Source organism: Equus asinus, chromosome 29 (assembly GCF_041296235.1).
Source record: "Equus asinus isolate D_3611 breed Donkey chromosome 29, EquAss-T2T_v2, whole genome shotgun sequence".
NCBI classification, from domain to species: domain Eukaryota; kingdom Metazoa; phylum Chordata; class Mammalia; order Perissodactyla; family Equidae; genus Equus; species Equus asinus.
The window spans coordinates 4612777-4637087 of NC_091818.1; positions in this window are offsets into that span (position 1 = coordinate 4612777).

A 24311-nucleotide genomic window follows, 5' to 3' on the forward strand; every position below is an offset into this window, starting at 1 on the left:
ATGGTGTCATCTCGTGGCACTCTGCCAATTCCACCTTGGCAGGTCACAAGTTTTCCTTCCTTCTGCCTTTGGGAAGTGTACCAGATACTTCCATAGATTGTAATATTCTTATGGTTCCTTTTCTTGTGCGTATTGATAACGTATCCTCACAATTGCTGCTTATTTATGATCTCTGCCCGCACCATACCATGAAATCTATATTTCCTAACACTACTAATGTGATATGCACTCGTAATGTGAAACAGTGAGGCCCGGGCCGCCCAAGCGGAATGTGGGCACTTACCTGCTCCACCACAGGGCCGGCCCTGAATTGTACTTTTGGACCAACCTTTTGCCTGAACTTGGGAAGACGTGGGCCTGTTTGGATTATTCGTGAAGGTGATTAGTAATAACATCATGGACGGTAACATTTTCCGTTCGTTCATGGGTTTAGGACTGATCATGTTCTCTTCGTAGTATTCCTCTTCACCTATTTGGAATGGTCTGCCTTTCTGTAGCATCTGTAAGCATTTGGAGGTGATTTTCCATCCTTGGAAGTTCACCTTCCGTAAACTCTGTCCGCCCCCAAAGCTTTATGACATCATTCTGGACCCCGTTTTGGATTTTTGATTTGAGGTGAATTTATAGCCATGACCCTGCATTAGAACGTACTATAACTTCCAGATTCACATCCTCATTGCTTTAGACTTCTGTGTAGCTTACATCATCTTCACCAGTGTAAGACTAATCACAGGCCCTCACCACACACTTGTGCCTAATCTTCTCTTTCACCCTCCGTCACCGCCCCTCTTTGCCTCTGGGAGCCCGCATACAAATGTTCAGTGCCACCTGTTGGTTAGTGCTTGCTTTTTCTTCTCCTTGTAAGTGAGATTCTATGGTATTTGAATTTCTCACTGGGGCTTGTTACACTTCCCCTAAAACCCTCACAGCCATTCTGGTGGTCACAAATGGCTGGATTGCATCATTTGTTCCGGCTGAGTGGTATACCATTGTGTGGCTATAGCCCATCTTCCTTCTCCAATCATCCCTTGCTGGACACCAGGGTGCTTTCCAAGTCTTGGATATCAGGAGTAAGACTGTGGTGAACACAGCCATGCACATGTCTTTATGCGGTAGTCTTTCTGACTGTTTTGGATAAGCAAGCGGCAGATTAATAGCTGGGTCATACGGGACATGGATACTTAAATTTCTGAGGCAGTTCCACACCTTTGGCATCGTGGCTGCACCGGGTTACACTCCCACCAGCAGTGCAGGAGGCTTCCCTTCTCTCCACCTCCTCTCTGACACTTGTTATTTCCTGTCTGCTTCCTTCTAGCCATGCTGACCACAGTGAGCTGCCATGGCCTTGCAGTTTGGATTTGCATTTTCCTGAGACTTCATGATGGTGAACAAGTTTTCATGCACCTACTGGCCCTCTTTCTGTCTTCTTCGGAGAAATCTCTGCTTCCATCTTTTGACCAGGTTTTCATTGGCTTGTTTTTTTTCTTGTGGAGACGTGCGAGTTGATTGTATCTTTGGGCTTTTCACCCCTTGTCCGATGTGTGGTTTGCAAACATCCTCTCCCAATTGTTGTGGTGTCTTAGTATTCAGTTGATGGTTTCCTTGAGTGGGCAGAAGTGTGTGCATTTGATGTGGTCCCGTTTGTTTCTTGTTTCCTTTGTTGCCCTTGCCCAGTCAGACATGCTTCTTCCAAATAGGCGGCTCAGACAGATGGCAAAGAGCACTCTGCCTAGGTCTTCTCCTACAAGGTTCACGGTTTCAAGTCTGCCATTCAAGGCTTTAATCCACTTCAGGTGGTGTGTGTGCCAGGTGTAACATCATGGCGTACTCTCGTTGTGTTCCATGTGGCTGTGCAGGCTTCCCAGCACCGTTTATTGTAGAGACTCTCCTTTCTCCGCTGTCTCCACTTGGCTCCCTGGTCCAAAATGGGCTGTCCATGCAAGTTTGAGTTGGGCTCTGGGCTCTCAATTGTTTTGCATGGGTCTTCATGCCTGTTTTGGGGCCCAGACTATGCCGTTTCGGTACCTAGCGCTTCGTCCTCTATGTTGAAATCAGAAATTGTGACACGTGCTGCTTTGTTCGTTTTCCTGAGGATTCCTTTGCCTAGTCAGGGTCTCGCGTTGCTGGCTAGAAACTTTAGGATTCTCTCTTCTTCTCTGTGGCAAATACTGCTGCAACTTTGACTGGGATTGCATGGAATCCAGAGATTCCTTACTGCGGTATGAACCTTTCAAGTGTGTTAATCCTTCCATTCCTAGATCCCTCGATATCTTTTTTTTTCTTGTGTCTTCTTGAGTTTCTTTCCCCAAAGGTTTGCTAGTTTTTGAATTAACATAGAATTCACCTGTTTTGCTAAGGTTATTCACAGAGATCCTATTCTTCGTAATGGCAAGCTCCTGTTTTTTTGTTTTTTTTTTCCTTAGCTTCAGTTTTTCTATTCTTTGCAACTTTTAATTGGTTTTGTTTTGGCACAAGTGCATTGCTGTGCTCACATCTGCTGGCAATGCTCCTGTATTTGCTGTGGAAGTCTGGCCCTGTCCAACGTCCCTTCCCATCTGCCTCTACTCTACCTCGGACGCCTGCACCAGAACAACTGAAGCAGTGGTGAGGAGGCCCAAACCGAGGATTCCACCCAGCCCATACTGGGCCACAGACCCAGAAGGTGCGGACCTCACCACTGCACCACCGGCCGGCCACTTACATGTTCAGTGGCAACGTGCAGTTGAGTGCAACGGGAGTTAAATATACTAGTGAGCCCAACTCTAGCACTGTGTAGATGAGGCTAGGTTGTTTTTCGGGTCCATTGTGATGTCAGAGGATTTGTCATAATTGTGTCTCTGAGGTCCAGCATGCTTCCTGGATACAGGTTTCAGAGCCTGCTTGGAGCAGTCTCATAACTCACCCTTCCCAGTTAGCCCATGCTTGACCTTCGCTGCCGTTTTTTGGCTTGTGAATTTCTCTGACTTTCAAACGTTCCAGCAGAGTCTGTCTAAAGACGGACATCATCTTTCATTGTGGATAATTCAGGTGTGATTTCTGTTCACCTTCCATTTTCTGGGTCCTCTTTTTCTTTTCCATAGTATACTCGTCATGGTCTTTCTCAGCTATCTCCCTTAGACATGCTTATCAGTCCGTTCTCCTTCATTCCGAGGGATTAGTTTGTATTTCTTTAATCGCTGTATGTTCTCTAGGGTGAGGTGTGAGTGCTTTCGTGACTCTTGGTTGTTGTCCTTGAATTTGCACCGGTCACTTGTAGGACTCTTGGCTACCCTAGCCTAGGTCAAACTAAGCACTGAGAACACGTGGTCATGTGGGTTGGTTTGACATCCTGAGATCAGAAACTCCAAATTCGAGGTGGTCCTGGCAACCCCCTTCACGGACACAATGTCTCCAAGACAACTTAGACAAATCGGATGAATTCCACTCTCCAGGAAAGATATTTTTCTGTCTCTTTTCCGGATTTGGGAAGTTTCGAACTTGACCCCTGATCCTTCAACGTTCCCCTAGATTCCGTCCAGATACCGGCTTACTTAATTTCTATAGGGTGTGCCATTTGTTTGCCCTACATCCTCTACCCTGGCCTGTTTATTTTTCTTGAAACACAACTGTAAAGTTCTAATTTTCGTGCAACTTCCTTACATATGGTGTCAAAACACATAATCAATAATCCTTCTACGGCAAGAGGTAGGGGGAGAGAATTTCGATGGAGGCAAACAGAGCACACTAGCCTGGGAGGGCAGCCTTCACGAAGGAACGAAGCCCTGTGGAAGAGGGTGCTTTTCAGCACCCTTGTAGAGCACTTCCAAACAAAGAGACATACCCCAAGCGTGACAGGGCTCCATTCCTTCAAGGCTTCCAAGACATCTCTTGGGACACATTACCATGTGCCCAGTGGGCCCACGTGACACCAGAGCTTCGGAAAAAGAGACTGACCTTCAAAGAATGCTATGGGCCTTGGAAAGGAGGCATCGATTCTTCTCTTCAATGTCCTCAAGACATCTTTCTTGACTTTGCATTATGCTTAAGGCACAAGGGCACTGTAGGTGTGATGAACCCCAAGTCCGGCCACTTGTTTCCAATGAAGTTGCAAGCTTGAATCAGCATGACCTCCCCATAGACTTGAATAGATGACAATGTTCTCCTCTCCGTGCCTGTCCCTCTATTCTCACTTGTGGCCTAGGGTTCCTTTCTTATCCCTTGCATCAGACTCTGTTTTATCTCTTCTAGTTTCTGTGCCTGCTTTCTGTTTGCCAAACCTGTTTCTGGGTATCTGTCCCTTTAATAGCCTAGCCTAGGCCAATCCTCAGACTGTAACCATGCGGCCACCCTGGGGGACATGTTCACCGTGATGTCATAAGCGACCTCAAAATTCGAAGTTGTCCTGACAACCTCCGTGCACACAGAGTTTCACAGCCATCTCAGACCAGTCTGACTCCTCACCCTGTCTAGGTAGGATAGTTTTCCTTTTTCTGCAATTGTTGTCAGTTTCTATCTTTCTCCTTGAACTTCGAAAGGGCTCCTACATTCTCTCTAGACACTGGTTTCACTCCTGTAAGATTATCCTGGGTTTTATCTCTTATATCTTGGGTAGATGGCAAAATGGGTGGACCTTACCCAGAAAAAGTCCTGGACTCCCTCACAAGTTGAAGTTGCCCAGGGAATGTTCTGATGCACAATGATGGTGTCATCTCGTGGCACTCTGCCAATTCCACCTTGGCAGGTCACAAGATTTCCTTCCTTCTGCCTTTGGGAAGTGTACCAGATACTTCCATAGATTGTAATATTCTTATGGTTCCTTTTCTTGTGCGTATTGATAACGTATCCTCACAATTGCTGCTTATTTATGATCTCTGCCCGCACCATACCATGAAATCTATATTTCCTAACACTACTAATGTGATATGCACTCGTAATGTGAAACAGTGAGGCCCGGGCCGCCCAAGCGGAATGTGGGCACTTACCTGCTCCACCACAGGGCCGGCCCTGAATTGTACTTTTGGACCAACCTTTTGCCTGAACTTGGGAAGACGTGGGCCTGTTTGGATTATTCGTGAAGGTGATTAGTAATAACATCATGGACGGTAACATTTTCCGTTCGTTCATGGGTTTAGGACTGATCATGTTCTCTTCGTAGTATTCCTCTTCACCTATTTGGAATGGTCTGCCTTTCTGTAGCATCTGTAAGCATTTGGAGGTGATTTTCCATCCTTGGAAGTTCACCTTCCGTAAACTCTTTCCGCCCCCAAAGCTTTATGACATCATTCTGGACCCCGTTTTGGATTTTTGATTTGAGGTGAATTTATAGCCATGACCCTGCATTAGAACGTACTATAACTTCCAGATTCACGTCCTCATTGCTTTACACTTCTGTGTAGCTTACATCATCTTCACCAGTGTAAGACTAATCACAGGCCCTCACCACACACTTGTGCCTAATCTTCTCTTTCACCCTCCGTCACCGCCCCTCTTTGCCTCTGGGAGCCCGCATACAAATGTTCAGTGCCACCTGTTGGTTAGTGCTTGCTTTTTCTTCGCCTTGTAAGTGAGATTCTATGGTATTTGAATTTCTCACTGGGGCTTGTTACACTTCCCCTAAAACCCTCACAGCCATTCTGGTGGTCACAAATGGCTGGATTGCATCATTTGTTCCGGCTGAGTGGTATACCATTGTGTGGCTATAGCCCATCTTCCTTCTCCAATCATCCCTTGCTGGACACCAGGGTGCTTTCCAAGTCTTGGATATCAGGAGTAAGACTGTGGTGAACACAGCCATGCACATGTCTTTATGCGGTAGTCTTTCTGACTGTTTTGGATAAGCAAGCGGCAGATTAATAGCTGGGTCATACGGGACATGGATACTTAAATTTCTGAGGCAGTTCCACACCTTTGGCATCGTGGCTGCACCGGGTTACACTCCCACCAGCAGTGCAGGAGGCTTCCCTTCTCTCCACCTCCTCTCTGACACTTGTTATTTCCTGTCTGCTTCCTTCTAGCCATGCTGACCACAGTGAGCTGCCATGGCCTTGCAGTTTGGATTTGCATTTTCCTGAGACTTCATGATGGTGAACAAGTTTTCATGCACCTACTGGCCCTCTTTCTGTCTTCTTCGGAGAAATCTCTGCTTCCATCTTTTGACCAGGTTTTCATTGGCTTGTTTTTTTTCTTGTGGAGACGTGCGAGTTGATTGTATCTTTGGGCTTTTCACCCCTTGTCCGATGTGTGGTTTGCAAACATCCTCTCCCAATTGTTGTGGTGTCTTAGTATTCAGTTGATGGTTTCCTTGAGTGGGCAGAAGTGTGTGCATTTGATGTGGTCCCGTTTGTTTCTTGTTTCCTTTGTTGCCCTTGCCCAGTCAGACATGCTTCTTCCAAATAGGCGGCTCAGACAGATGGCAAAGAGCACTCTGCCTAGGTCTTCTCCTACAAGGTTCACGGTTTCAAGTCTGCCATTCAAGGCTTTAATCCACTTCAGGTGGTGTGTGTGCCAGGTGTAACATCATGGCGTACTCTCGTTGTGTTCCATGTGGCTGTGCAGGCTTCCCAGCACCGTTTATTGTAGAGACTCTCCTTTCTCCGCTGTCTCCACTTGGCTCCCTGGTCCAAAATGGGCTGTCCATGCAAGTTTGAGTTGGGCTCTGGGCTCTCAATTGTTTTGCATGGGTCTTCATGCCTGTTTTGGGGCCCAGACTATGCCGTTTCGGTACCTAGCGCTTCGTCCTCTATGTTGAAATCAGAAATTGTGACACGTGCTGCTTTGTTCGTTTTCCTGAGGATTCCTTTGCCTAGTCAGGGTCTCGCGTTGCTGGCTAGAAACTTTAGGATTCTCTCTTCTTCTCTGTGGCAAATACTGCTGCAACTTTGACTGGGATTGCATGGAATCCAGAGATTCCTTACTGCGGTATGAACCTTTCAAGTGTGTTAATCCTTCCATTCCTAGATCCCTCGATATCTTTTTTTTTCTTGTGTCTTCTTGAGTTTCTTTCCCCAAAGGTTTGCTAGTTTTTGAATTAACATAGAATTCACCTGTTTTGCTAAGGTTATTCACAGAGATCCTATTCTTCGTAATGGCAAGCTCCTGGTTTTTTGTTTTTTTTTTCCTTAGCTTCAGTTTTTCTGTTCTTTGCAACTTTTAATTGGTTTTGTTTTGGCACAAGTGCATTGCTGTGCTCACATCTGCTGGCAATGCTCCTGTATTTGCTGTGGAAGTCTGGCCCTGTCCAACGTCCCTTCCCATCTGCCTCTACTCTACCTCGGACGCCTGCACCAGAACAACTGAAGCAGTGGTGAGGAGGCCCAAACCGAGGATTCCACCCAGCCCATACTGGGCCACAGACCCAGAAGGTGCGGACCTCACCACTGCACCACCGGCCGGCCACTTACATGTTCAGTGGCAACGTGCAGTTGAGTGCAACGGGAGTTAAATATACTAGTGAGCCCAACTCTAGCACTGTGTAGATGAGGCTAGGTTGTTTTTCGGGTCCATTGTGATGTCAGAGGATTTGTCATAATTGTGTCTCTGAGGTCCAGCATGCTTCCTGGATACAGGTTTCAGAGCCTGCTTGGAGCAGTCTCATAACTCACCCTTCCCAGTTAGCCCATGCTTGACCTTCGCTGCCGTTTTTTGGCTTGTGAATTTCTCTGACTTTCAAACGTTCCAGCAGAGTCTGTCTAAAGACGGACATCATCTTTCATTGTGGATAATTCAGGTGTGATTTCTGTTCACCTTCCATTTTCTGGGTCCTCTTTTTCTTTTCCATAGTATACTCGTCATGGTCTTTCTCAGCTATCTCCCTTAGACATGCTTATCAGTCCGTTCTCCTTCATTCCGAGGGATTAGTTTGTATTTCTTTAATCGCTGTATGTTCTCTAGGGTGAGGTGTGAGTGCTTTCGTGACTCTTGGTTGTTGTCCTTGAATTTGCACCGGTCACTTGTAGGACTCTTGGCTACCCTAGCCTAGGTCAAACTAAGCACTGAGAACACGTGGTCATGTGGGTTGGTTTGACATCCTGAGATCAGAAACTCCAAATTCGAGGTGGTCCTGGCAACCCCCTTCACGGACACAATGTCTCCAAGACAACTTAGACAAATCGGATGAATTCCACTCTCCAGGAAAGATATTTTTCTGTCTCTTTTCCGGATTTGGGAAGTTTCGAACTTGACCCCTGATCCTTCAACGTTCCCCTAGATTCCGTCCAGATACCGGCTTACTTAATTTCTATAGGGTGTGCCATTTGTTTGCCCTACATCCTCTACCCTGGCCTGTTTATTTTTCTTGAAACACAACTGTAAAGTTCTAATTTTCGTGCAACTTCCTTACATATGGTGTCAAAACACATAATCAATAATCCTTCTACGGCAAGAGGTAGGGGGAGAGAATTTCGATGGAGGCAAACAGAGCACACTAGCCTGGGAGGGCAGCCTTCACGAAGGAACGAAGCCCTGTGGAAGAGGGTGCTTTTCAGCACCCTTGTAGAGCACTTCCAAACAAAGAGACATACCCCAAGCGTGACAGGGCTCCATTCCTTCAAGGCTTCCAAGACATCTCTTGGGACACATTACCATGTGCCCAGTGGGCCCACGTGACACCAGAGCTTCGGAAAAAGAGACTGACCTGCAAAGAATGCTATGGGCCTTGGAAAGGAGGCATCGATTCTTCTCTTCAATGTCCTCAAGACATCTTTCTTGACTTTGCATTATGCTTAAGGCACAAGGGCACTGTAGGTGTGATGAACGCCAAGTCCGGCCACTTGTTTCCAATGAAGTTGCAAGCTTGAATCAGCATGACCTCCCCATAGACTTGAATAGATGACAATGTTCTCCTCTCCGTGCCTGTCCCTCTATTCTCACTTGTGGCCTAGGGTTCCTTTCTTATCCCTTGCATCAGACTCTGTTTTATCTCTTCTAGTTTCTGTGCCTGCTTTCTGTTTGCCAAACCTGTTTCTGGGTATCTGTCCCTTTAATAGCCTAGCCTAGGCCAATCCTCAGACTGTAACCATGCGGCCACCCTGGGGGACATGTTCACCGTGATGTCATAAGCGACCTCAAAATTCGAAGTTGTCCTGACAACCTCCGTGCACACAGAGTTTCACAGCCATCTCAGACCAGTCTGACTCCTCACCCTGTCTAGGTAGGATAGTTTTCCTTTTTCTGCAATTGTTGTCAGTTTCTATCTTTCTCCTTGAACTTCGAAAGGGCTCCTACATTCTCTCTAGACACTGGTTTCACTCCTGTAAGATTATCCTGGGTTTTATCTCTTATATCTTGGGTAGATGGCAAAATGGGTGGACCTTACCCAGAAAAAGTCCTGGACTCCCTCACAAGTTGAAGTTGCCCAGGGAATGTTCTGATGCACAATGATGGTGTCATCTCGTGGCACTCTGCCAATTCCACCTTGGCAGGTCACAAGTTTTCCTTCCTTCTGCCTTTGGGAAGTGTACCAGATACTTCCATAGATTGTAATATTCTTATGGTTCCTTTTCTTGTGCGTATTGATAACGTATCCTCACAATTGCTGCTTATTTGTGATCTCTGCCCGCACCATACCATGAAATCTATATTTCCTAACACTACTAATGTGATATGCACTCGTAATGTGAAACAGTGAGGCCCGGGCCGCCCAAGCGGAATGTGGGCACTTACCTGCTCCACCACAGGGCCGGCCCTGAATTGTACTTTTGGACCAACCTTTTGCCTGAACTTGGGAAGACGTGGGCCTGTTTGGATTATTCGTGAAGGTGATTAGTAATAACATCATGGACGGTAACATTTTCCGTTCGTTCATGGGTTTAGGACTGATCATGTTCTCTTCGTAGTATTCCTCTTCACCTATTTGGAATGGTCTGCCTTTCTGTAGCATCTGTAAGCATTTGGAGGTGATTTTCCATCCTTGGAAGTTCACCTTCTGTAAACTCTTTCCGCCCCCAAAGCTTTATGACATCATTCTGGACCCCTTTTTGGATTTTTGATTTGAGGTGAATTTATAGCCATGACCCTGCATTAGAACGTACTATAACTTCCAGATTCACATCCTCATTGCTTTAGACTTCTGTGTAGCTTACATCATCTTCACCAGTGTAAGACTAATCACAGGCCCTCACCACACACTTGTGCCTAATCTTCTCTTTCACCCTCCGTCACCGCCCCTCTTTGCCTCTGGGAGCCCGCATACAAATGTTCAGTGCCACCTGTTGGTTAGTGCTTGCTTTTTCTTCGCCTTGTAAGTGAGATTCTATGGTATTTGAATTTCTCACTGGGGCTTGTTACACTTCCCCTAAAACCCTCACAGCCATTCTGGTGGTCACAAATGGCTGGATTGCATCATTTGTTCCGGCTGAGTGGTATACCATTGTGTGGCTATAGCCCATCTTCCTTCTCCAATCATCCCTTGCTGGACACCAGGGTGCTTTCCAAGTCTTGGATATCCGGAGTAAGACTGTGGTGAACACAGCCATGCACATGTCTTTATGCGGTAGTCTTTCTGACTGTTTTGGATAAGCAAGCGGCAGATTAATAGCTGGGTCATACGGGACATGGATACTTAAACTTCTGAGGCAGTTCCACACCTTTGGCATCGTGGCTGCACCGGGTTACACTCCCACCAGCAGTGCAGGAGGCTTCCCTTCTCTCCACCTCCTCTCTGACACTTGTTATTTCCTGTCTGCTTCCTTCTAGCCATGCTGACCACAGTGAGCTGCCATGGCCTTGCAGTTTGGATTTGCATTTTCCTGAGACTTCATGATGGTGAACAAGTTTTCATGCACCTACTGGCCCTCTTTCTGTCTTCTTCGGAGAAATCTCTGCTTCCATCTTTTGACCAGGTTTTCATTGGCTTGTTTTTTTTCTTGTGGAGACGTGCGAGTTGATTGTATCTTTGGGCTTTTCACCCCTTGTCCGATGTGTGGTTTGCAAACATCCTCTCCCAATTGTTGTGGTGTCTTAGTATTCAGTTGATGGTTTCCTTGAGTGGGCAGAAGTGTGTGCATTTGATGTGGTCCCGTTTGTTTCTTGTTTCCTTTGTTGCCCTTGCCCAGTCAGACATGCTTCTTCCAAATAGGCGGCTCAGACAGATGGCAAAGAGCACTCTGCCTAGGTCTTCTCCTACAAGGTTCACGGTTTCAAGTCTGCCATTCAAGGCTTTAATCCACTTCAGGTGGTGTGTGTGCCAGGTGTAACATCATGGTGTACTCTCGTTGTGTTCCATGTGGCTGTGCAGGCTTCCCAGCACCGTTTATTGTAGAGACTCTCCTTTCTCCGCTGTCTCCACTTGGCTCCCTGGTCCAAAATGGGCTGTCCATGTAAGTTTGAGTTGGGCTCTGGGCTCTCAATTGTTTTGCATGGGTCTTCATGCCTGTTTTGGGGCCCAGACTGTGCCGTTTCGGTACCTAGCGCTTCGTCCTCTATGTTGAAATCAGAAATTGTGACACGTGCTGCTTTGTTCGTTTTCCTGAGGATTCCTTTGCCTAGTCTGGGTCTCGTGTTGCTGGCTAGAAACTTTAGGATTCTCTCTTCTTCTCTGTGGCAAATACTGCTGCAACTTTGACTGGGATTGCATGGAATCCAGAGATTCCTTACTGCGGTATGAACCTTTCAAGTGTGTTAATCCTTCCATTCCTAGATCCCTCGATATCTTTTTTTTTCTTGTGTCTTCTTGAGTTTCTTTCCCCAAAGGTTTGCTAGTTTTTGAATTAACATAGAATTCACCTGTTTTGCTAAGGTTATTCACAGAGATCCTATTCTTCGTAATGGCAAGCTCCTGTTTTTTTGTTTTTTTTTTCCTTAGCTTCAGTTTTTCTATTCTTTGCAACTTTTAATTGGTTTTGTTTTGGCACAAGTGCATTGCTGTGCTCACATCTGCTGGCAATGCTCCTGTATTTGCTGTGGAAGTCTGGCCCTGTCCAACGTCCCTTCCCATCTGCCTCTACTCTACCTCGGACGCCTGCACCAGAACAACTGAAGCAGTGGTGAGGAGGCCCAAACCGAGGATTCCACCCAGCCCATACTGGGCCACAGACCCAGAAGGTGCGGACCTCACCACTGCACCACCGGCCGGCCACTTACATGTTCAGTGGCAACGTGCAGTTGAGTGCAATGGGAGTTAAATATACTAGTGAGCCCAACTCTAGCACTGTGTAGATGAGGCTAGGTTGTTTTTCGGGTCCATTGTGATGTCAGAGGATTTGTCATAATTGTGTCTCTGAGGTCCAGCATGCTTCCTGGATACAGGTTTCAGAGCCTGCTTGGAGCAGTCTCATAACTCACCCTTCCCAGTTAGCCCATGCTTGACCTTCGCTGCCGTTTTTTGGCTTGTGAATTTCTCTGACTTTCAAACGTTCCAGCAGAGTCTGTCTAAAGACGGACATCATCTTTCATTGTGGATAATTCAGGTGTGATTTCTGTTCACCTTCCATTTTCTGGGTCCTCTTTTTCTTTTCCATAGTATACTCGTCATGGTCTTTCTCAGCTATCTCCCTTAGACATGCTTATCAGTCCGTTCTCCTTCATTCCGAGGGATTAGTTTGTATTTCTTTAATCGCTGTATGTTCTCTAGGGTGAGGTGTGAGTGCTTTCGTGACTCTTGGTTGTTGTCCTTGAATTTGCACCGGTCACTTGTAGGACTCTTGGCTATCCTAGCCTAGGTCAAACTAAGCACTGAGAACACGTGGTCATGTGGGTTGGTTTGACATCCTGAGATCAGAAACTCCAAATTCGAGGTGGTTCTGGCAACCCCCTTCACGGACACAATGTCTCCAAGACAACTTAGACAAATCGGATGAATTCCACTCTCCAGGAAAGATATTTTTCTGTCTCTTTTCCGGATTTGGGAAGTTTCGAACTTGACCCCTGATCCTTCAACGTTCCCCTAGATTCCGTCCAGATACCGGCTTACTTAATTTCTATAGGGTGTGCCATTTGTTTGCCCTACATCCTCTACCCTGGCCTGTTTATTTTTCTTGAAACACAACTGTAAAGTTCTAATTTTCGTGCAACTTCCTTACATATGGTGTCAAAACACATAATCAATAATCCTTCTACGGCAAGAGGTAGGGGGAGAGAATTTCGATGGAGGCAAACAGAGCACACTAGCCTGGGAGGGCAGCCTTCACGAAGGAACGAAGCCCTGTGGAAGAGGGTGCTTTTCAGCACCCTTGTAGAGCACTTCCAAACAAAGAGACATACCCCAAGCGTGACAGGGCTCCATTCCTTCAAGGCTTCCAAGACATCTCTTGGGACACATTACCATGTGCCCAGTGGGCCCACGTGACACCAGAGCTTCGGAAAAAGAGACTGACCTTCAAAGAATGCTATGGGCCTTGGAAAGGAGGCATCGATTCTTCTCTTCAATGTCCTCAAGACATCTTTCTTGACTTTGCATTATGCTTAAGGCACAAGGGCACTGTAGGTGTGATGAACCCCAAGTCCGGCCACTTGTTTCCAATGAAGTTGCAAGCTTGAATCAGCATGACCTCCCCATAGACTTGAATAGATGACAATGTTCTCCTCTCCGTGCCTGTCCCTCTATTCTCACTTGTGGCCTAGGGTTCCTTTCTTATCCCTTGCATCAGACTCTGTTTTATCTCTTCTAGTTTCTGTGCCTGCTTTCTGTTTGCCAAACCTGTTTCTGGGTATCTGTCCCTTTAATAGCCTAGCCTAGGCCAATCCTCAGACTGTAACCATGCGGCCACCCTGGGGGACATGTTCACCGTGATGTCATAAGCGACCTCAAAATTCGAAGTTGTCCTGACAACCTCCGTGCACACAGAGTTTCACAGCCATCTCAGACCAGTCTGACTCCTCACCCTGTCTAGGTAGGATAGTTTTCCTTTTTCTGCAATTGTTGTCAGTTTCTATCTTTCTCCTTGAACTTCGAAAGGGCTCCTACATTCTCTCTAGACACTGGTTTCACTCCTGTAAGATTATCCTGGGTTTTATCTCTTATATCTTGGGTAGATGGCAAAATGGGTGGACCTTACCCAGAAAAAGTCCTGGACTCCCTCACAAGTTGAAGTTGCCCAGGGAATGTTCTGATGCACAATGATGGTGTCATCTCGTGGCACTCTGCCAATTCCACCTTGGCAGGTCACAAGATTTCCTTCCTTCTGCCTTTGGGAAGTGTACCAGATACTTCCATAGATTGTAATATTCTTATGGTTCCTTTTCTTGTGCGTATTGATAACGTATCCTCACAATTGCTGCTTATTTATGATCTCTGCCCGCACCATACCATGAAATCTATATTTCCTAACACTACTAATGTGATATGCACTCGTAATGTGAAACAGTGAGGCCCGGGCCGCCCAAGCGGAATGTGGGCACTTACCTGCTCCACCACAGGGCCGGCCCTGAATTGTACTTTTGGACCAACCTTTTGCCTGAACTTGGGAAGACGTGGGCCTGTTTGGATTATTCGTGAAGGTGATTAGTAATAACATCATGGACGGTAACATTTTCCGTTCGTTCATGGGTTTAGGACTGATCATGTTCTCTTCGTAGTATTCCTCTTCACCTATTTGGAATGGTCTGCCTTTCTGTAGCATCTGTAAGCATTTGGAGGTGATTTTCCATCCTTGGAAGTTCACCTTCCGTAAACTCTTTCCGCCCCCAAAGCTTTATGACATCATTCTGGACCCCGTTTTGGATTTTTGATTTGAGGTGAATTTATAGCCATGACCCTGCATTAGAACGTACTATAACTTCCAGATTCACGTCCTCATTGCTTTACACTTCTGTGTAGCTTACATCATCTTCACCAGTGTAAGACTAATCACAGGCCCTCACCACACACTTGTGCCTAATCTTCTCTTTCACCCTCCGTCACCGCCCCTCTTTGCCTCTGGGAGCCCGCATACAAATGTTCAGTGCCACCTGTTGGTTAGTGCTTGCTTTTTCTTCGCCTTGTAAGTGAGATTCTATGGTATTTGAATTTCTCACTGGGGCTTGTTACACTTCCCCTAAAACCCTCACAGCCATTCTGGTGGTCACAAATGGCTGGATTGCATCATTTGTTCCGGCTGAGTGGTATACCATTGTGTGGCTATAGCCCATCTTCCTTCTCCAATCATCCCTTGCTGGACACCAGGGTGCTTTCCAAGTCTTGGATATCAGGAGTAAGACTGTGGTGAACACAGCCATGCACATGTCTTTATGCGGTAGTCTTTCTGACTGTTTTGGATAAGCAAGCGGCAGATTAATAGCTGGGTCATACGGGACATGGATACTTAAATTTCTGAGGCAGTTCCACACCTTTGGCATCGTGGCTGCACCGGGTTACACTCCCACCAGCAGTGCAGGAGGCTTCCCTTCTCTCCACCTCCTCTCTGACACTTGTTATTTCCTGTCTGCTTCCTTCTAGCCATGCTGACCACAGTGAGCTGCCATGGCCTTGCAGTTTGGATTTGCATTTTCCTGAGACTTCATGATGGTGAACAAGTTTTCATGCACCTACTGGCCCTCTTTCTGTCTTCTTCGGAGAAATCTCTGCTTCCATCTTTTGACCAGGTTTTCATTGGCTTGTTTTTTTTCTTGTGGAGACGTGCGAGTTGATTGTATCTTTGGGCTTTTCACCCCTTGTCCGATGTGTGGTTTGCAAACATCCTCTCCCAATTGTTGTGGTGTCTTAGTATTCAGTTGATGGTTTCCTTGAGTGGGCAGAAGTGTGTGCATTTGATGTGGTCCCGTTTGTTTCTTGTTTCCTTTGTTGCCCTTGCCCAGTCAGACATGCTTCTTCCAAATAGGCGGCTCAGACAGATGGCAAAGAGCACTCTGCCTAGGTCTTCTCCTACAAGGTTCACGGTTTCAAGTCTGCCATTCAAGGCTTTAATCCACTTCAGGTGGTGTGTGTGCCAGGTGTAACATCATGGCGTACTCTCGTTGTGTTCCATGTGGCTGTGCAGGCTTCCCAGCACCGTTTATTGTAGAGACTCTCCTTCCTCCGCTGTCTCCACTTGGCTCCCTGGTCCAAAATGGGCTGTCCATGTAAGTTTGAGTTGGGCTCTGGGCTCTCAATTGTTTTGCATGGGTCTTCATGCCTGTTTTGGGGCCCAGACTGTGCCGTTTCGGTACCTAGCGCTTCGTCCTCTATGTTGAAATCAGAAATTGTGACACGTGCTGCTTTGTTCGTTTTCCTGAGGATTCCTTTGCCTAGTCAGGGTCTCGCGTTGCTGGCTAGAAACTTTAGGATTCTCTCTTCTTCTCTGTGGCAAATACTGCTGCAACTTTGACTGGGATTGCATGGAATCCAGAGATTCCTTACTGCGGTATGAACCTTTCAAGTGTGTTAATCCTTCCATTCCTCGATCCCTCGATATCTTTTTTTTTCTTGTGTCTTCTTGAGTTTCTTTCCCCAAAGGTTTGCTAGTTTTTGAATTAACATAGAATTCACCTGTTTTGCTAAGGTTATTCACAGAGATCCTATTCTTCGTAATGGCAAGCTCCTGTTTTTTTGTTTTTTTTTTCCTTAGCTTCAGTTTTTCTGTTCTTTGCAACTTTTAATTGGTTTTGTTTTGGCACAAGTGCATTGCTGTGCTCACATCTGCTGGCAATGCTCCTGTATTTGCTGTGGAAGTCTGGCCCTGTCCAACGTCCCTTCCCATCTGCCTCTACTCTACCTCGGACGCCTGCACCAGAACAACTGAAGCAGTGGTGAGGAGGCCCAAACCGAGGATTCCACCCAGCCCATACTGGGCCACAGACCCAGAAGGTGCGGACCTCACCACTGCACCACCGGCCGGCCACTTACATGTTCAGTGGCAACGTGCAGTTGAGTGCAACGGGAGTTAAATATACTAGTGAGCCCAACTCTAGCACTGTGTAGATGAGGCTAGGTTGTTTTTCGGGTCCATTGTGATGTCAGAGGATTTGTCATAATTGTGTCTCTGAGGTCCAGCATGCTTCCTGGATACAGGTTTCAGAGCCTGCTTGGAGCAGTCTCATAACTCACCCTTCCCAGTTAGCCCATGCTTGACCTTCGCTGCCGTTTTTTGGCTTGTGAATTTCTCTGACTTTCAAACGTTCCAGCAGAGTCTGTCTAAAGACGGACATCATCTTTCATTGTGGATAATTCAGGTGTGATTTCTGTTCACCTTCCATTTTCTGGGTCCTCTTTTTCTTTTCCATAGTATACTCGTCATGGTCTTTCTCAGCTATCTCCCTTAGACATGCTTATCAGTCCGTTCTCCTTCATTCCGAGGGATTAGTTTGTATTTCTTTAATCGCTGTATGTTCTCTAGGGTGAGGTGTGAGTGCTTTCGTGACTCTTGGTTGTTGTCCTTGAATTTGCACCGGTCACTTGTAGGACTCTTGGCTACCCTAGCCTAGGTCAAACTAAGCACTGAGAACACGTGGTCATGTGGGTTGGTTTGACATCCTGAGATCAGAAACTCCAAATTCGAGGTGGTCCTGGCAACCCCCTTCACGGACACAATGTCTCCAAGACAACTTAGACAAATCGGATGAATTCCACTCTCCAGGAAAGATATTTTTCTGTCTCTTTTCCGGATTTGGGAAGTTTCGAACTTGACCCCTGATCCTTCAACGTTCCCCTAGATTCCGTCCAGATACCGGCTTACTTAATTTCTATAGGGTGTGCCATTTGTTTGCCCTACATCCTCTACCCTGGCCTGTTTATTTTTCTTGAAACACAACTGTAAAGTTCTAATTTTCGTGCAACTTCCTTACATATGGTGTCAAAACACATAATCAATAATCCTTCTACGGCAAGAGGTAGGGGGAGAGAATTTCGATGGAGGCAAACAGAGCACACTAGCCTGGGAGGGCAGCCTTCACGAAGGAACGAAGCCCTGTGGAAGAGGGTGCTTTTCAGCACCCTTGTAGAGCACTTCCAAACAAAGAGACATACCCCAAGCGTGACAGGGCTCCATTCCTTCAAGGCTTCCAAGACATCTCTTGGGACACATTACCATGTGCCCAGTGGGCCCACGTGACACCAGAGCTTCGGAAAAAGAGACTGACCTTCAAAGAATGCTATGGGCCTTGGAAAGGAGGCATCGATTCTTCTCTTCAATGTCCTCAAGACATCTTTCTTGACTTTGCATTATGCTTAAGGCACAAGGGCACTGTAGGTGTGATGAACCCCAAGTCCGGCCACTTGTTTCCAATGAAGTTGCAAGCTTGAATCAGCATGACCTCCCCATAGACTTGAATAGATGACAATGTTCTCCTCTCCGTGCCTGTCCCTCTATTCTCACTTGTGGCCTAGGGTTCCTTTCTTATCCCTTGCATCAGACTCTGTTTTATCTCTTCTAGTTTCTGTGCCTGCTTTCTGTTTGCCAAACCTGTTTCTGGGTATCTGTCCCTTTAATAGCCTAGCCTAGGCCAATCCTCAGACTGTAACCATGCGGCCACCCTGGGGGACATGTTCACCGTGATGTCATAAGCGACCTCAAAATTCGAAGTTGTCCTGACAACCTCCGTGCACACAGAGTTTCACAGCCATCTCAGACCAGTCTGACTCCTCACCCTGTCTAGGTAGGATAGTTTTCCTTTTTCTGCAATTGTTGTCAGTTTCTATCTTTCTCCTTGAACTTCGAAAGGGCTCCTACATTCTCTCTAGACACTGGTTTCACTCCTGTAAGATTATCCTGGGTTTTATCTCTTATATCTTGGGTAGATGGCAAAATGGGTGGACCTTACCCAGAAAAAGTCCTGGACTCCCTCACAAGTTGAAGTTGCCCAGGGAATGTTCTGATGCACAATGATGGTGTCATCTCGTGGCACTCTGCCAATTCCACCTTGGCAGGTCACAAGTTTTCCTTCCTTCTGCCTTTGGGAAGTGTACCAGATACTTCCATAGATTGTAATATTCTTATGGTTCCTTTTCTTGTGCGTATTGATAACGTATCCTCACAATTGCTGCTTATTTGTGATCTCTGCCCGCACCATACCATGAAATCTATATTTCCTAACACTACTAATGTGATATGCACTCGTAATGTGAAACAGTGAGGCCCGGGCCGCCCAAGTGGAATGTGGGCACTTACCTGCTCCACCACAGGGCCGGCCCTGAATTGTACTTTTGGACCAACCTTTTGCCTGAACTTGGGAAGACGTGGGCCTGTTTGGATTATTCGTGAAGGTGATTAGTAATAACATCATGGACGGTAACATTTTCCGTTCGTTCATGGGTTTAGGACTGATCATGTTCTCTTCGTAGTATTCCTCTTCACCTATTTGGAATGGTCTGCCTTTCTGTAGCATCTGTAAGCATTTGGAGGTGATTTTCCATCCTTGGAAGTTCACCTTCTGTAAACTCTTTCCGCCCCCAAAGCTTTATGACATCATTCTGGACCCCTTTTTGGATTTTTGATTTGAGGTGAATTTATAGCCATGACCCTGCATTAGAACGTACTATAACTTCCAGATTCACATCCTCATTGCTTTAGACTTCTGTGTAGCTTACATCATCTTCACCAGTGTAAGACTAATCACAGGCCCTCACCACACACTTGTGCCTAATCTTCTCTTTCACCCTCCGTCACCGCCCCTCTTTGCCTCTGGGAGCCCGCATACAAATGTTCAGTGCCACCTGTTGGTTAGTGCTTGCTTTTTCTTCTCCTTGTAAGTGAGATTCTATGGTATTTGAATTTCTCACTGGGGCTTGTTACACTTCCCCTAAAACCCTCACAGCCATTCTGGTGGTCACAAATGGCTGGATTGCATCATTTGTTCCGGCTGAGTGGTATACCATTGTGTGGCTATAGCCCATCTTCCTTCTCCAATCATCCCTTGCTGGACACCAGGGTGCTTTCCAAGTCTTGGATATCCGGAGTAAGACTGTGGTGAACACAGCCATGCACATGTCTTTATGCGGTAGTCTTTCTGACTTTTTTGGATAAACAAGCGGCAGATTAATAGCTGGGTCATACGGGACATGGATACTTAAACTTCTGAGGCAGTTCCACACCTTTGGCATCGTGGCTGCACCGGGTTACACTCCCACCAGCAGTGCAGGAGGCTTCCCTTCTCTCCACCTCCTCTCTGACACTTGTTATTTCCTGTCTGCTTCCTTCTAGCCATGCTGACCACAGTGAGCTGCCATGGCCTTGCAGTTTGGATTTGCATTTTCCTGAGACTTCATGATGGTGAACAAGTTTTCATGCACCTACTGGCCCTCTTTCTGTCTTCTTCGGAGAAATCTCTGCTTCCATCTTTTGACCAGGTTTTCATTGGCTTGTTTTTTTTCTTGTGGAGACGTGCGAGTTGATTGTATCTTTGGGCTTTTCACCCCTTGTCCGATGTGTGGTTTGCAAACATCCTCTCCCAATCGTTGTGGTGTCTTAGTATTCAGTTGATGGTTTCCTTGAGTGGGCAGAAGTGTGTGCATTTGATGTGGTCCCGTTTGTTTCTTGTTTCCTTTGTTGCCCTTGCCCAGTCAGACATGCTTCTTCCAAATAGGCGGCTCAGACAGATGGCAAAGAGCACTCTGCCTAGGTCTTCTCCTACAAGGTTCACGGTTTCAAGTCTGCCATTCAAGGCTTTAATCCACTTCAGGTGGTGTGTGTGCCAGGTGTAACATCATGGTGTACTCTCGTTGTGTTCCATGTGGCTGTGCAGGCTTCCCAGCACCGTTTATTGTAGAGACTCTCCTTTCTCCGCTGTCTCCACTTGGCTCCCTGGTCCAAAATGGGCTGTCCATGTAAGTTTGAGTTGGGCTCTGGGCTCTCAATTGTTTTGCATGGGTCTTCATGCCTGTTTTGGGGCCCAGACTGTGCCGTTTCGGTACCTAGCGCTTCGTCCTCTATGTTGAAATCAGAAATTGTGACACGTGCTGCTTTGTTCGTTTTCCTGAGGATTCCTTTGCCTAGTCAGGGTCTCGTGTTGCTGGCTAGAAACTTTAGGATTCTCTCTTCTTCTCTGTGGCAAATACTGCTGCAACTTTGACTGGGATTGCATGGAATCCAGAGATTCCTTACTGCGGTATGAACCTTTCAAGTGTGTTAATCCTTCCATTCCTAGATCCCTCGATATCTTTTTTTTTCTTGTGTCTTCTTGAGTTTCTTTCCCCAAAGGTTTGCTGGTTTTTGAATTAACATAGAATTCACCTGTTTTGCTAAGGTTATTCACAGAGATCCTATTCTTCGTAATGGCAAGCTCCTGTTTTTTTGTTTTTTTTTTCCTTAGCTTCAGTTTTTCTATTCTTTGCAACTTTTAATTGGTTTTGTTTTGGCACAAGTGCATTGCTGTGCTCACATCTGCTGGCAATGCTCCTGTATTTGCTGTGGAAGTCTGGCCCTGTCCAACGTCCCTTCCCATCTGCCTCTACTCTACCTCGGACGCCTGCACCAGAACAACTGAAGCAGTGGTGAGGAGGCCCAAACCGAGGATTCCACCCAGCCCATACTGGGCCACAGACCCAGAAGGTGCGGACCTCACCACTGCACCACCGGCCGGCCACTTACATGTTCAGTGGCAACGTGCAGTTGAGTGCAACGGGAGTTAAATATACTAGTGAGCCCAACTCTAGCACTGTGTAGATGAGGCTAGGTTGTTTTTCGGGTCCATTGTGATGTCAGAGGATTTGTCATAATTGTGTCTCTGAGGTCCAGCATGCTTCCTGGATACAGGTTTCAGAGCCTGCTTGGAGCAGTCTCATAACTCACCCTTCCCAGTTAGCCCATGCTTGACCTTCGCTGCCGTTTTTTGGCTTGTGAATTTCTCTGACTTTCAAACGTTCCAGCAGAGTCTGTCTAAAGACGGACATCATCTTTCATTGTGGATAATTCAGGTGTGATTTCTGTTCACCTTCCATTTTCTGGGTCCTCTTTTTCTTTTCCATAGTATACTCGTCATGGTCTTTCTCAGCTATCTCCCTTAGACATGCTTATCAGTCCGTTCTCCTTCATTCCGAGGGATTAGTTTGTATTTCTTTAATCGCTGTATGTTCTCTAGGGTGAGGTGTGAGTGCTTTCGTGACTCTTGGTTGTTGTCCTTGAATTTGCACCGGTCACTTGTAGGACTCTTGGCTATCCTAGCCTAGGTCAAACTAAGCACTGAGAACACGTGGTCATGTGGGTTGGTTTGACATCCTGAGATCAGAAACTCCAAATTCGAGGTGGTTCTGGCAACCCCCTTCACGGACACAATGTCTCCAAGACAACTTAGACAAATCGGATGAATTCCACTCTCCAGGAAAGATATTTTTCTGTCTCTTTTCCGGATTTGGGAAGTTTCGAACTTGACCCCTGATCCTTCAACGTTCCCCTAGATTCCGTCCAGATACCGGCTTACTTAATTTCTATAGGGTGTGCCATTTGTTTGCCCTACATCCTCTACCCTGGCCTGTTTATTTTTCTTGAAACACAACTGTAAAGTTCTAATTTTCGTGCAACTTCCTTACATATGGTGTCAAAACACATAATCAATAATCCTTCTACGGCAAGAGGTAGGGGGAGAGAATTTCGATGGAGGCAAACAGAGCACACTAGCCTGGGAGGGCAGCCTTCACGAAGGAACGAAGCCCTGTGGAAGAGGGTGCTTTTCAGCACCCTTGTAGAGCACTTCCAAACAAAGAGACATACCCCAAGCGTGACAGGGCTCCATTCCTTCAAGGCTTCCAAGACATCTCTTGGGACACATTACCATGTGCCCAGTGGGCCCACGTGACACCAGAGCTTCGGAAAAAGAGACTGACCTTCAAAGAATGCTATGGGCCTTGGAAAGGAGGCATCGATTCTTCTCTTCAATGTCCTCAAGACATCTTTCTTGACTTTGCATTATGCTTAAGGCACAAGGGCACTGTAGGTGTGATGAACCCCAAGTCCGGCCACTTGTTTCCAATGAAGTTGCAAGCTTGAATCAGCATGACCTCCCCATAGACTTGAATAGATGACAATGTTCTCCTCTCCGTGCCTGTCCCTCTATTCTCACTTGTGGCCTAGGGTTCCTTTCTTATCCCTTGCATCAGACTCTGTTTTATCTCTTCTAGTTTCTGTGCCTGCTTTCTGTTTGCCAAACCTGTTTCTGGGTATCTGTCCCTTTAATAGCCTAGCCTAGGCCAATCCTCAGACTGTAACCATGCGGCCACCCTGGGGGACATGTTCACCGTGATGTCATAAGCGACCTCAAAATTCGAAGTTGTCCTGACAACCTCCGTGCACACAGAGTTTCACAGCCATCTCAGACCAGTCTGACTCCTCACCCTGTCTAGGTAGGATAGTTTTCCTTTTTCTGCAATTGTTGTCAGTTTCTATCTTTCTCCTTGAACTTCGAAAGGGCTCCTACATTCTCTCTAGACACTGGTTTCACTCCTGTAAGATTATCCTGGGTTTTATCTCTTATATCTTGGGTAGATGGCAAAATGGGTGGACCTTACCCAGAAAAAGTCCTGGACTCCCTCACAAGTTGAAGTTGCCCAGGGAATGTTCTGATGCACAATGATGGTGTCATCTCGTGGCACTCTGCCAATTCCACCTTGGCAGGTCACAAGATTTCCTTCCTTCTGCCTTTGGGAAGTGTACCAGATACTTCCATAGATTGTAATATTCTTATGGTTCCTTTTCTTGTGCGTATTGATAACGTATCCTCACAATTGCTGCTTATTTATGATCTCTGCCCGCACCATACCATGAAATCTATATTTCCTAACACTACTAATGTGATATGCACTCGTAATGTGAAACAGTGAGGCCCGGGCCGCCCAAGCGGAATGTGGGCACTTACCTGCTCCACCACAGGGCCGGCCCTGAATTGTACTTTTGGACCAACCTTTTGCCTGAACTTGGGAAGACGTGGGCCTGTTTGGATTATTCGTGAAGGTGATTAGTAATAACATCATGGACGGTAACATTTTCCGTTCGTTCATGGGTTTAGGACTGATCATGTTCTCTTCGTAGTATTCCTCTTCACCTATTTGGAATGGTCTGCCTTTCTGTAGCATCTGTAAGCATTTGGAGGTGATTTTCCATCCTTGGAAGTTCACCTTCCGTAAACTCTTTCCGCCCCCAAAGCTTTATGACATCATTCTGGACCCCGTTTTGGATTTTTGATTTGAGGTGAATTTATAGCCATGACCCTGCATTAGAACGTACTATAACTTCCAGATTCACATCCTCATTGCTTTACACTTCTGTGTAGCTTACATCATCTTCACCAGTGTAAGACTAATCACAGGCCCTCACCACACACTTGTGCCTAATCTTCTCTTTCACCCTCCGTCACCGCCCCTCTTTGCCTCTGGGAGCCCGCATACAAATGTTCAGTGCCACCTGTTGGTTAGTGCTTGCTTTTTCTTCGCCTTGTAAGTGAGATTCTATGGTATTTGAATTTCTCACTGGGGCTTGTTACACTTCCCCTAAAAC